The sequence below is a fragment of the Misgurnus anguillicaudatus genome, chromosome 2 (genome assembly GCF_027580225.2).
Source record: "Misgurnus anguillicaudatus chromosome 2, ASM2758022v2, whole genome shotgun sequence".
NCBI lineage: Eukaryota > Metazoa > Chordata > Actinopteri > Cypriniformes > Cobitidae > Misgurnus > Misgurnus anguillicaudatus.
Genome location: NC_073338.2, coordinates 23,370,071 through 23,384,779, shown reverse-complemented (window position 1 = coordinate 23,384,779; position 14,709 = coordinate 23,370,071). Strand labels below are relative to the sequence as shown.

The 14,709-nt window shown below is 37.7% G+C and overlaps 1 protein-coding gene across 5 annotated transcripts in view; it reads right to left on the bottom strand.

The window, feature by feature from the left end:
* ctnnd2b (catenin (cadherin-associated protein), delta 2b) overlaps positions 1–14,639 on the bottom strand; it is a 125,848-nt gene extending 111,209 nt beyond the window's left edge. For all 5 annotated transcript variants that reach the window (XM_055201992.2, XM_055201993.2, XM_055201994.2 and 2 more), the window contains exon 1: positions 14,120–14,639. The gene's annotated coding sequence lies outside the window, so the exon portion shown is untranslated. The remainder of the gene's footprint in view (positions 1–14,119) is intronic.
* Between the last annotated feature and the right edge of the window lie 70 nt (positions 14,640–14,709).

The following is a 14,709-nucleotide window of genomic DNA, read 5'->3' as shown; positions in this document are numbered from 1 at the left end:
CCACTCGGTGAGTAGTACAGTTTTGAAAATGAACGTTAAGTGTTGTTTTAATGACATGTTTGTGCATGGCCCTTGACTTCCATTCTGAAGCAGTCAAGAGATGTTTCTAAACGAGTCAAAAACTCAAGACACGACCCATTGTCAAATTTTCAGTGTCCATCACTGTAGTTCATCCAAAACAAACCAGAAATGAGACTCAAAGTGTTAAATACCGGAATTATCCTTTAAGTGATGTTTTCTGTAAGTATTTCAGACTTTATGAACTACGGGTGTTCATAAAAGACTTGAGATCAGATAAAAAGCTGACTATATTACATAAAAAAATTATATAAAAGTCATATATAGCTAAGATGGCTTGAGCGTTAGTTAAATAGGTGCTAATTTTCAGTTTGGGGTGAATTATCCTTTTAAAGGGACATTCCACTTTTTTGAAAATATGCTCATTTTACAGCTCCCCATGAGTTAAACATTTTATTCTTACCGTTTTGGAATCCTTTCAGCCGATCTCCGGGTCTGGCGCTAGCACTTTTAGCATAGCTTAGCACAATCCATTGAGTCTGATTATACCATTAGCATCGCGCTAAAAAATAACCAAAGAGCTTCGTTATTTTTCCTATTTAAAACTTGAATCTTCTGTAGTTACATCATCTACTAAGACACACGGAAAATGAATTGCTATTGAAAGTAACCAAGGGGGACTATTTTCGGGCAGTGCATAATATCACTACGCCTGCTGCAGTCATGTTACATAAGCAAAGTCCTTGATTATTACGCCAGTTTGAGAGTATAGTTCCTAGCCATATCAGGCCTAGAAAATCGCAACTTTTAATTTTCCATCGGCCTTAGTACACGATGTAACGACAGAAGAGTCAAGTTTTAAATAGGGGAGCTGGAAAATGAGCATATTTTCAAAGAATGGGGAATGTCCCTTTAAAGTCACAATGAACTTGAAAAACTGTAATTTGTTTTGGAATATTGTGGTATTTAAAAAAAAGACTTATCTGTGAGCTTTATTATTTAAAAAAAAAATAATGTGCCATCATAATCTTTAATCAAAAATGCAAATCTCTCTTAACTTCCGGTCATATGGTACGGCAGGTGGGTGGGGTCCAGGAAAAGATTGCAGCGATTAGCAAATAGCAACAGACCCAACATCTAACGATCCAATCAGTTCTCAATGGACGAATTCATGTCCAGCCCCACCTTTTACATTTCAGAAGCATTTTCAATCGGATATACGTCACCACGGGAAAAATAAGACAATTCCATTTTTACAAGATGTAATATCTTGTAATAAGTCTCAGGTGTGCCTAGAAAGTGAAGTTTCAGCTCAATATACCCCACCATAGATCATTTGTTATCACATGTTGATGCCCCTATTTTGGCGGGTGCAAAAAAGTGCTGTTGGCATGTCTGTACCTTTAAATGCAAATGGAGTACTGCTTTCGGTTAAAAATAAATCTGATTCCTGTGAATACAGTTTGGGACAATACTATCTTTAGCCGCATTAGTGCTACAACTTGCTAACAAACAAATGTATTTGCTTTTGGGTAAAGTTAACCAGTCACTCAGTTGCTGTGGGTGGGGCTTTGTTTGTGTGACATCACATTATCAAGAGAATCAAAACTGCATGTCTAATGAGGAGGAGTGTTTGGATTTTTTGTCATTGTGGGGTGGTTGTGTTCACACCCTGACAACACACATTTATGTCCAAACACCTTGTAAAGGTGGATTTTGCATAATATGGGCCCTTTAAGTGTATAACTTAATGTATGTGCCATAGACACGGATGGATGAAGAATAAAAAATATTCATCAAAACATTTTATGCACCTCACATTTACAGCTTGAATAAACTAGGGACAAGACCTCTGTTACAATTCTTGACACTCTGAAGAGAACAATAAAGATGATTTTACAGCTTCATTAATCACGCAGAAATTAATCAGACCTTTTGTATTCTGACAGCGGACAGATTTGTTTATTCACCGTTTCGACACACACTGAAAACAAATGAAGCAGCAATAAAATTCTGAGCACACTGGAAGATTAACATTTTCAATAAGGTCTTAAAGGAAACTAATCTCTTTTTCTCTGAAGCTGCCACACTGGGAGATGATGTTATGAGCTCCTGCCCAAAGCACAGAAATGGGCCGGAGATAATGTGCCCTTTACATCAGTATACTAATTGTGCCGAGTCTCACGCTACCTGTAAACATTTTCATTTTGCAATGAAATGTATAATGTAGCATGTTCTGTTGTTACTAAAATTATTTTGTCCACTAAAAACTATTTTAAATACATTAGGGTGATATGGTTATGATGTGGCACATCATATGATTTTAGAGCAAACTAACTCTTATCAATAAAATCTCAAAAAAGAAATATATAGTTTTTTAATATAGTTTCCCAAAATGTCAATAATACCTTAAGAAGCAGTGCAAACGTCAGGCAATTAAAATGCTCCTCGAATCGTGTTCTCAAAGGACAGCTGAGCGTGACATTGATGATAAAGAGTAATTATGTGAGACTTGCTGTGATCAAATAGGACCCAATGCTTATTAGGGCTTTTCTCTTCTGAAGTCTCTGGTGGTGATGTTTAAGTACAATTTATTTTCTTTAATGGACACTTTATCCCCGCTTTATTTCTCTGACAAAGATGTACACAACAGCATATTAAAGGTAAAGCCCTTGCACATTATGAACTATAATTGAAACCAAATTAGTCTTTGGCATCCATTAAAGAAACATAACACACTTTTGAAGGAATGAATTGAAAAAAATCAGTTCTTTATATAAAACCATATGATTAACTTTTCACTTAAACCGTCATGACGAAACTACTGATGATTTGTAACGTGTCCGAAAAATGACAGAAAACATATTTGCAATTTGGCTGCAAGTCTGGATAATGCATCGGGGGAAATCAGTACGAGGCTTGAATTTTTCAAACATGGCATGATGACACTGCTGTCATGTCTGCATTGCTCTGGGTTGAAGCACAGGGCTCAGTGTGAGTGCTGACTGGGTTTGGGATTAATGACTTTGCTGCTGGAGAGGGTTGACATTGCTGATATCTGTGTTTACTGGTATTATCTGTGTTTATTACCTGGATCAGTAACACTTCAAAATAAAGTGCAAAAATTATCAAATACTGCCTGAATTATTACATGTTTTAACATAAACTTAAAGCAATGCATTTTCTACACTCTAAATATGCTACCAATATTTCCCTTTGAGGTACTAATATTAACTCTTTTAGGTTTAGAGAAATTTCACCTATGGTCCGATTCATGATTTTACATTTCCTTTGGTGTGTAAGTGTGTATTAGTAGGGGTGCGCGGGGCAAAAACTAAAGCGTGGGTAGTTGTAACACAGATGGTTTACATTGTTGCACAAGGTTGAGCGGTCCCCCGCAAATTTATGGAAAGGTTTAATGTTTTTCCAGAGAGTTATTGATGAACAAGTGTTTTGGTGGCATGTAAGTACATTTTTTCATCATGTTTTTTTTTTTTTGGTTTCTAAGTTGGGTGTGTAAGATACCAAATCCAATGCTATGTCATATTAATCAGTGTCTTGTTCACTAAAAATCAGCATCAGCATCATTTTGAAATATGTCTGCAGCTCTTAGTAACTTTTTTGGTGGGCTTGAAAATATCTCGACCCAGCGTGGTTAATTGTAATGCTGTGTTACATCTAACCCCTTCAGCCCTTAAGGGGATCGCACACCGCCCGCGAGGCTCAGCGCCGCGCCGCGTCATGTCGCGCCTAGGAGAACTCGGAGGTATTGTAAACCGGAAGTGCACATTAAGTAGCGCGAGCTTCGTCAGATAGCGTCTACTTCAAAATGCAAAATATACGTTAGCAGCCAATGTTAATCCTTAATGATTTGGGAAAAATATGATGTTATTTAATGTTAAACTATGTGAGTGGCGCTGTGTGGCGCGACATGGATTTGAACAACTTCCTGAGTCACAGCTGGGCGGCGCGGACAGGCGCCACCTTGCGGCGCCGGTGTGCGTATACTCATAGAAAGCAATGTGTTCGATTTTTTTAGAATGGCGCGGTGCGGCGCTGCGCGGCCGGTGTGCGATCCCTTTTACGATTTAAAAAAACGCTAATGTTAGCATAATTGTTGCTGTTGTTTTAAATAAGCTACACACAAATGATTGCTGGCTGCCAACAAAATAAATGTGCCTGTCTTATCAAAAAAATCGTGTGTCAAATTGATTTTTGTTCATATCTTTAAAGGTGCAGTGTGTAATTTTTAGAAGGATCTCTTGACAGAAATGCAAAATAAAATACAAAACAATATTATCAGTAGTATATAAAGACCTTTCATAATAAACCCTTATGTGTTTATTACCTTAGAATGAGATGTTTTTATGTACACACACAGAGGGTCCCCTTACATGGAAGTCGCCATTTTGTGCCGGCATTTTTCTACAGAAGCCCTTAACGGCTTTTTTTTTACTAAGTTGTCTCCGACGATGACATGTTTGTCCTGTGGCGGCTACCGTAGCTTCTCTATGTGTTTCAAAAGTGAGGGGTGAGCAGTGGACTAAGCCGTTGGTTGCAATTCGCAACCTCACCACTAGATGCCGCTAAAATTTACACACTGCACCTTTAAAGGCAGGATAGGCAGGAACTTTTTTGCAGATTTGTTTAAGCTGTCTTTGTATACCAATACATGATTAAGATGTGGGTGCTCTGAAAAAGAGAGTGTAGAACTCGAGTGTCTGTAGAGCTCATTTTTCCATTCACTCCACCCCCTCCCTTCTTGGGTTTCATCTAAAGCCACGCCCCCAAAACACATGAACGCGCGACGCTGATCGGCTCTGCTGGGAGAAGCATTTACCTCAGACAAGCGGAGAGGAAGGAGTGCGGTGCATGTAGTATAATCATGTCAGAATCACATGTAATAATACACCTAACTTTTTCACTATGAATATAAACAAATTATGGCTTTTAGTACTCACTATTAAGCTAGCATATCGATACTGGGAAAGTTTAAAATATATTTTGTTGGTTCGGTAACAAACGAGCTAGTTATATTTATAAGACAAAGCTAAAAACAGATTGCATGGATACAAGTTTTTTCATGACCATCAGTTACACTGTGATGAAGGTGAATTTCGTGGAAGATTCATAACATATACAGTGTTTTGCATGTAAGAGTTTCCGTGATGAAAGCATTGTTGACTCTGATGAGGACTACACTCCGGAGATAATACCGCTACCGCATTGTCCACTCGAGGAAAAGCACGCGATATTTACTTTCATTTGATTTCTTCGTTTATTCCTTTTTTTGCCTCGTTTGCCTTTGCTGACTGCATATGCAGGTACTGTGAGTTCTGAATGCTCTTTCTCTGCCGTACTTTTGCTCTTCCTAGAGTGCCTCATGCACGTTCAAATCAATCGGGTGTGCGCATGTGTGGGCAGATCCCATAGCAACAGGGGTGGTGCCATGGTCGTGAGAGAGAGAGTCGCGCAAGCCAATCATTTGTTTCATCCCGAATGAAAATAATTAGCTGTGTTTAAAACAGTCGTGAAAGGTCTACAGACACTCGAGTTTTATACTTTCTTTTTCAGAGTACTTACATTTTAATTATGTATTGGTATATAAAGACAGTTTAAACAAATTTGTAAAAAAGTTTTTTTTAGATAATTCCTGCCTATCCTGCCTTTAATATTGATTGAATAAGGTCATGTCAAAAATTAAAATCATAATAAAATGAATGGCTAAAATCAGTGACTTAGATTTTCATTATCTCAGAATTTGATTTTGAAACTGTAGTATGGTTATTACCGACTGGATCACACATAAAAAAATTGTCATAATTGTGCTGTTTTTTTCACACATATTTAGACATTTGTATCTATTTATAATTGAACTATTGTTAGAAAAGGGCTAAATGAATGAATACAATCTATTATAGACAGATATATAAACAATATCCACTTCAAGTATATAGACAAAATAGTATTGAAATATTTGCCTGCAAACTTAATTTTTAGCAAGTGTTACAACTAACGCCCTGCCTGTTACAATTAACCCCACCTATGGGGTAAGTTGTAACGTTTGCACTTCTGTCATGTTCGGTGTAATTGTCCAAGAAGGCTAAGTACTAGAAACAAACTTCAAATGTTCATTTGTAGCAGAGATGTGTGTGTTGCTTGTGTAAAAATATAATAAATCAAACTCAAATATTTTTGAATGATTAAGCCAAAACCAAAAAGCGTAAGGTTGTTCCCCGCTCTCGCCTACATGTTAGCAATATGCCAAAGGTATATAGACCGTTTCAGCAGTAACAACATAAACAAGCGGCTGTCACGGTCCGCACGTAACTTCCGCTAAACTCCGCTAAGAATAAATAACAACAAAGTCCTTTAAACGTGGTTTATTTATATAACAAGCAAAAAAACAACACATAGATTACCTAGGAAACCAAAACATTTGTTATTTTCGACGAGGCATTTGTTCAAGAGATCAGTTTAGCAACTAGTCAGACCATTAAAAAAAGGAAACCGGAAGTAAGGTTCGGATCCAGAGGTGTATCACATGTGTCCGATGAAACCGTCTATACCACAAAGTAAACGATTACACGAGTTATTGTCTTGTCAACGTAAATCTCTTTTCTTGGACTACAACAAAAACACGGATTGTAGGCAACAGTTTAGTTCCTGGGATTGGTGATGTAGACAAGACCGACATTATCATAATTCCTCCCGCTTCTGACTCACAGCCTGTAAGTTAACTCCTGTTAGTATTGCGTTTTGAGCGAATCTTTCAAACATGGTAAGGAGCGTCACATTTCCAGCTGATGTCAGAAGTATTCAGTCCAATCACAACGTACAGATTAGCTGGCCAATCAGGGACACAGAGCTTTTCAAATCAATGAGCTTTGTACAAAATCAATGCGTTTCAGAGTGAAATCTGGAGCTACAAAAATGTGCATGCGCAAAATAATGTTTTTTTTATCCATAAACCACTCAAACACATTGTATTACACCAAATACACAAAATAACCTTGTTTATTAGCAATGAAATAGGTGCACTTTAACTATGCCTGAAGACTGGACTTTTGTAAAGAAGAGCAAACTTTATCATTTTATTAAAGCTGTTCAATATTTTGGGTAGTTATAGTTAAGGTTAGTTCTGATTAGTTTTATGCCTTCAATCGCAGCATTGAGCAGTCAAATATTTTTGTAGTGGCAATTAAATAAACTGTTGTCTATATAGCAGCATACAGAACAACCCGCATGTCTTTCAAATATCCTCTCTTACTTTTCATACCATCTTTCTACTCAAAACAAAAATGGTTTTGGAAGACTTTTATACAATTCATACATACACACACTGTTACTTATATAGAGAACTTAAAGGGATAGTTCACCCAAAAAAGTTGTTCTAAACCTGTATGAACTTCTGTTTTCTTATAACCACAAAAAAAGATATTTTGATAAATGATGGAAAGCTGATTGTAACCACTGACTTCCGTAGTAGTAAAACAAATATTATGGAAGTATTGTGATAAATGATAAAGACGATATTTTGATAAATGATGGTAAGCACAGTTGACGGTATCCATTGAATTCCATTGTATTTGTTTTTCATACTATGGAAGTCAATGGGTACAATCAGCTGTGTGCTTACCATCATTTTTAAAAAAATATATATTTTTGTGTTCAACAGAAAAAATAAATTCATACCGATTTAGAACAACATTCATTTTCGGGTGAACTATCCCTTTAATCTTTAAATTAACACTCAGAGAAGTCACCTCTATAACAGTAATATTTTCAATGTGCCGCATCAGCCATTTGCTTTGTTTGTTTATGTAAAGCTAATTTCAGTCCACACAACACTCAGTGTTTATTAAGATAATATATTCACCTACATAGTGGGACTCACTATAATTGGCCACTGAGCGGTGCCAAAGAGGCCCCCTGCTGGTGAGAGAATAGCAGAACAAACAGACAGAACCCAAATTATCAAGAACACAACCCTCCTTTTCATTAGACGAGAGATTTAGCTGTTCTTCTGACTCGTAATCACAACTGCAATACACTACACACTAAATTGAAAATTAGAAGTAGACACCGGCTGCATTTGAAAACTCTAAACTTGGTGGAATTAGTAGTTTACCCTCAGTGGAACTAGTAGATACTTCTGAAAATCAGTGGTGTTTACAGGAGTTTCCTAGTACGGATACACCTCTTTTCATGCAGTGACTGCTGCCTTCTGAGGCAGCTTTCCAAGGTAGGAAGGCATCAAGGCATGTCCGAATGCAATGTTAGGTCTACTTCCTGTCTCATGTGAGGCCTATTCGTGGGCGTACAATAAGAATGTGATTGGTTGAGCCTGGTCGAGTTCGAAAAAATAAAATGGCGGCCAAGGAAGCGACTGGAGCACAGATTTAGTGTAAATAAAGGTAAATTTTCACTTTTTACATCTTTTAATTGCATTTCTAGCGAGAAATTATAGTTTTCAAATACGTGATTAGTTATCACAAAGGCGCTCTCTGTTTATATTTCAAACACGCTGCCTTTGAAGTGTGTCCGAAAGTTTTTCTCTGAGCTGACTTCATGCCTCCGAAGTAATTTCCTCATGAGGCAGCGAGGCAGCAAGTCACTGACTTGAGTTTTTGGACGCAGCCATCATCAAACATAATGCATGAAGATTGGAGAAAATGATTATATTTTAATAAAAAATGTGCATGCTTCTGGGGTTTCACAAGATCATATCAATATTTTGGTTTACGAGTAGGCCTATACAGTCAGTATACACTAATAATGAAATTTATAAAACGGTTAGTTCCAGTCCTTGATTCTAATTGGTCCAAGCTGCGTTATATTAATGATAAATGTCCACTGTAGGGCTGTCACGGTCATAAAATTTGGCTGACGGTTAATTGTCTAACAAATTGTGATGATTATGACAATTAATTGAATGTTTTATAGCTTTGACATTTAATTCTTATATATTTTTTTTTTGTTTGTTCATGAAATTATTTTAAATATAAATATTTAAATAAATATTAAATTAAATATTTTGCTTACCTGGCAGTAAATATTAATACAAATAAACACATATTTTAAAAAGAAATTATTTAATGAATATATCTTTCAAAAACTGAAAATTCTTTATAAGAAATAAACACAATAAAGTGTCTGAAAAATTAACTGAAAATAAAAATGCAATCAAAATAGTCCTTAAATAGAGGTCATATTAGTACTGGACGTAATGTCTGTAGTGGCTTCCCTAAATTCGGAATTGCTGTTTCGGAAATGTATGTTTTATCTAGCAGTTCATACTGCTTATCAAAGCTTTGCAGCATTTCTTTAAATGCTGTTTTTTCCACTGTACTGAATGGCTATGGCTTTCGCGTAACAATGTCAGCGTCATCTGATACGGTCATCTGATACAGTCTCATTTATACAGGTGCTGCAGCTCCCCCTTGTGTTTTTTAAAGAGATGTGCAATCATTGCGGTGATCTGAAATCAGTTCAAACTATCGCGGTGAGACGATTATTTAATCATTGTGACAGCCCTAATCCGCTAAACCCAACGATTCTGTGTATCACTCCGCTCCATTAGCAACCAACCTTAGCAACGTAAACATATGTAAAACATTCTGTTGCTGTTCACAGTCAATCAGGGACTATTTTTCCAGCGGAAGAAAGACGTTTAGTGATTTTACTTCATGAAAGTTGCACTGATACATATTGTTGCTTTAATATTTGTATTGTGTGGTAACCGTTTTATAAAAGCAATAAGGTACGAGAGGCCAGTGGTGTGCCTCGTGCCAAACAACGGCATTCAGCAATGATGACTTATTCAACGATACAGCCCAGCCACTCATATTGCTTACATAATAATAGAATGACATATAATAAAGCTGTATGCAAATGCAATATGCTAGCTTAGACCAATTGGCATACCTAATTTACACAAAATTTGCTTTATTGTCACAGAAAATGTCATCATCTGCAAATAAACTGACAAATATTGATCATTCAAAGGAATTCAAATATTACAAAAACAATCACAGTTATCATACTTAACCCACATGATTCCACTTTTACTAAATGCTCAGGTTGGGAACATTAAATCATTCTGCAACCAACAGCATAACTGCATTTGAGGACCAAAAACGCACTAACCTTCATTTAAAATTCTTTTCGGTTTGCAAATCTAAAAATAGATGCCAAGGGCCCCGCTGTCTCTCATATTTCATATTTCATGTGTCAGTGGATTCTTTAATCATAAGTGCAAATGCTCAGTGAGCACAGCTTGTCTTTTCTGACTTCAGGTCTGTGTATAATGCAGGCAGTCAGGTAAGAATGTATATGTGCTTCTATCAAGTCTTTTCTGGAGCGCTGACAGTGTGAGTGTAAGCAAGGCAGCTCCCTGGTGCATTGGTCATGTGCATATAAGATGTTTCCATGGTACGCTGGCTAAATGAAGTCAAGGAAAGACCGCTCACTCAAGCACTTGATCTGTGTACGAGGCAGTGCAGAGGAGGGATGGCTCTCAAACACAATAAGACATCACGCCTGCGTGGTATTGCAATCTACTTATGTTAATATCATCCTCAGATATTAGGTAAATTATAATAAGCATGCACACATCATCTTGAGGGTCAACAATAAGGACTGCTTGGGGCCTGGGGCCAGTGTGAGACATAACATCACCATTATCTAGGGTAGCTGGAGATGAGGTTTGACGGATGACATGGGAGAGGCATTTTGCAATGCAAAGTTAGACATCATTTTTAGCATGCATGTGAAATAATACAGTAGCATATACTGTATTATAAAACGGCCCATTCTGGTTCTTCATTCTGATTGGTTGAAACGTGTTCTAAGCTGTGATAAACCCCACGGTTCAGACCGCATTACATAAGTATCACTGCGACACTGTTCCTGCGTACTGATTTATGAAAATAAACACCAGAGTCTTTAATCATATTTTCTACAATTGCACACTTAATGGCAATATCCAGATAAATGTCAATAAATATTGTTGAGTCATCTCGTCAATAAAGAGAAAACGTTCCCCGAGGAGTTTCTACATCAAATTCATATCTCCGCTATTATCCACTGGATGGCGCTCTTACCCAACTTAAACACTGACTGCATTCACTTAACACTAAAAACAGCGTGTAAATTTTGATGGCTCTGAATCTGATCTCTTACAAAAGTTCTTTACAAAAATGGAATTATCTCAGCGTTTAGCTGAAAATTTGAGAGGTGATAAGAGAACAAATGAATGTAGGATAATTTTTTTTAACCAAAACTGGGTGGCAACTTTAAAGCAACACTATGTAGTTTTTTTACCTTTAAAAAATGTCTCTAAAATTATTTCAGTGATAGAACAACTTTTAACTGGACAATTGTACTATTGCTGCAACCTGAGCAGCCTCCTAGCTGCTACAAGCACAGTCTGAAAGTGGCGGTGGAGGGTAGGAAACACAGCCCCGCCCCTCCCCCTGCCTGCAGAAGAGTGTCTGATACCAGGCACTGTTGCGCTTTTCAACCACATGGGGGAGCTGTAAGTCATTTTTACATGGAAACTACGTTGTGTTGCTTTAAAAAAAAACTGCTGACGGTTGCACGATATAAATGTTAATGTATAAATAAACACCCCAGTCTTTAATTATATTTTCATTGTGTCTTTTCTGCGTCTGTGTTGGTTGGGAACTGCACTCTGTGGCAGCCACACTTGATTCTGAGGAACTACTTTGTTTGGCGGAAGAGTAATATTTGTGTGTTTTATTTTGTGAAATCCTGCTAACGTTATGCATATGAAGTAACCGTTTTATAAAAGCAATAAGCCCCGCAAAGCAGTGGGGTTACAGTGCATTTTATAACAGCTACGCGTCGCGTCGTGCCTAACAACGCCCCTTAGCTGTTATAAAATGCACTGGTAACCCACTGCTTCTTGGGGCTTATTCCTTTATTATACGTGCTATAATTCTAATGCATACAGTTTTGTAGTTCACCAATTAAGTGAATATATTGGCAGGGCAAGTACACATCAAGCTTTGACATCTCGGAGCAATCGTGAAAATAATAAAAGACCTTATAAAACTGCACTCTCATTTCCTCCTGTGTGACAGCCATTACTACATATCTGCTGTGAGTGTCAGCTCAGATGACAACAATGGCAAGCGTCTGTGTCATCACCAGCTTTATCTTCATTATCAGGAAAAAATGACTGAGTCAGTCCATATCAAGTGGCTGGAGCCAAGTGTGATGTTTATCAATAGGTCTATTACTTTCTTCTGGGCAGAATGCTGAGGAACAAAATGAGTATAATATAACCTTGCTTTGTTTCCCAGTACAACCTCAATACAATGGTTGTTTGGTAAAATATTTGTGAAAGCACAACAGGACTGACCTACAGTTATAAAACTGCTAGGTGGTTTATAAACATCAACTGCTGTATCGAATATATCACAGACTTCCACAGGCAAACAATGACTGAAGTAGAGTGGCTGCTGGTATTAAGACAAGGGATAACGAATTATTGGTAAAACGCCTATTGCCAGCGCTAATGTACTCCATGTGCTGCGAGTGCACCATTTTAATAATTAATAATAATACAAGCCCTCTGCTTTTGCCCATTTTGATTTCTTTCACGCCAGGTTCCAGCAATCGATTACCTGTCCATTATCCTGCACTTGCAGGACAATTGATGGAGAAATTCAGGTCATACCAATATCTGCATATTATGAGCAAAGAACGATTAATATTTTATACTTTTTTTATTTTACTGCATATTTCACAGTGACCATTATTTGGTTCTTCAAATACAATCTGTAATACGCTATATCATATGCATCCTAAAAGCAAGAAGGCTAAAAACAGAATGCATACAATATTTCTACAGTCATGCACTGTTGCATCAGGAGAGCTCCCTCTTAATGTGGTTGCATCAAATGTGTTGTCAGTGCCTGTTGAATACCAGGGCCAGATCTGAAGCTTTTTGCATAAGCAAAAATTTCCTATGCAATGTATAATTTATGATCAACTTGAGCATGTCCGATCCCCTAAACAATTAATACTCTCCCTTACAATCTCTCTTTCTCAGTTGCATTATATATTTTGTGATTTTTGCAGCAGAAAATTTTATTTTTTATTAATGCACCAATCAAACCCTTGTAACTGCACTTCAACTAGATTTACTGCAAAAAAAATAGTGTAAAAGAGAAAGTAACTGCAAATATGTGAATAATAATGTAACAGTTAAATCATTTGTGAATAATAATTTCAAATTTTAGGGACAAATAAATCTACAGTATTCTTTTATGAACTCTCCATGCATAAATATACGTTTTTGTTAAACAAGACTTTGACAGGTATTATAAGATAAATTTGTATTCCTACAGGACTTAATACACGTCCTCACACATGCAAGTGCAATGAGATGCGGCCGGTCTATCCAAACACAACCCTCCCATCTCCATATCTCATTTGTCTAAACAAAGATGCTTTATTCAACACCATTGATATTTATTTAAATAATGCATTACAAACATTCTCCCAACTCTATTAACAGGGAAATATAATGCAAATATCTCTTGAAGTCGTAACACTAGGGAACGAGGCTAACGTTACACCAGCCAGCAAATCAAGATATTCAAAATGAATGGAGAGAAAATGAATAGGTACGGCGCTTCACATCCAACCAAAGCCATTGACAGTTGGCTTTTCATTACCGACTGACGACAACATGGTGTAAAACAAGACAAAGAACCAGCGGTCTGTCGTCGTGTCCGTGTACTGGGGTAATCTTATAAATACATCATTGAAATTTAGGTCAATAGGGAAGTAATAGGTTTTCTGTGCGCGCTCTCCCCCTCCCCATCCGACTCGGATGGAGAATGATGCTCTAATGGTTTCCATTTTCAGTTCCCAGCTTGCGATTCACAGCCCGACGAATACGTGCATCAAATGCACGAAAAAGCCATAAGCACAAACACATGCTAAGAAATATACTGTAACCGTGTGCATGTCTCGCAACTGTTTCGAGCCATTTCGTGGCAGATATCGCGGCGGAAGGCGGAGAATGTGACAGCTGGAAATGCAACTGGAATGACATTGCGCTTACCGAATAACGTCCAGAGGAACAACGCTCTTCTCGCTTCCCCTCCCCGATCAATGCCGAGAATTCAGAGAGCGTGACACACGGAAATCATTCCCAACGACTGGCATTGAAAGCAGACTTTCGATTCGAGATGCTGGTGTGGTGAGGAAGCAATAGCATCCGCTGGGTATCCCAGACCGGAAAATTGCGGTGGGTAGCCACAGATACAGCAGCAGCAGCAGCAGCGCCTGGCTCTCCTTCTTGCTCTCCCTCTCTCTCCTCCTCTTCCCTGCTGGACCATCCCCATCCAAACACCTTGCTGCAGTGATGACGATGCGTCCCACAGCGACATCTCCCGGTCATGTTTGAAATATCGCTGCTTTTCATTTTTATGATTGACAGTGTTAGATATAAAATTAAGGTCTGGTCCATAATCCATATTATTGGACAAAAACACACGCGAAAGCGGCGCATTAGGTGCGTTTTAAAGAAATAAAGTAGGCCTACATCCAGCCATTTGTTATCGCAAAATAAACCGGACAGGGTGTTTAGGACTCCGCTTAGCTACTTAACACCTGGTTTGATTATTTGAACGAATTTTTAATTAGCTACTT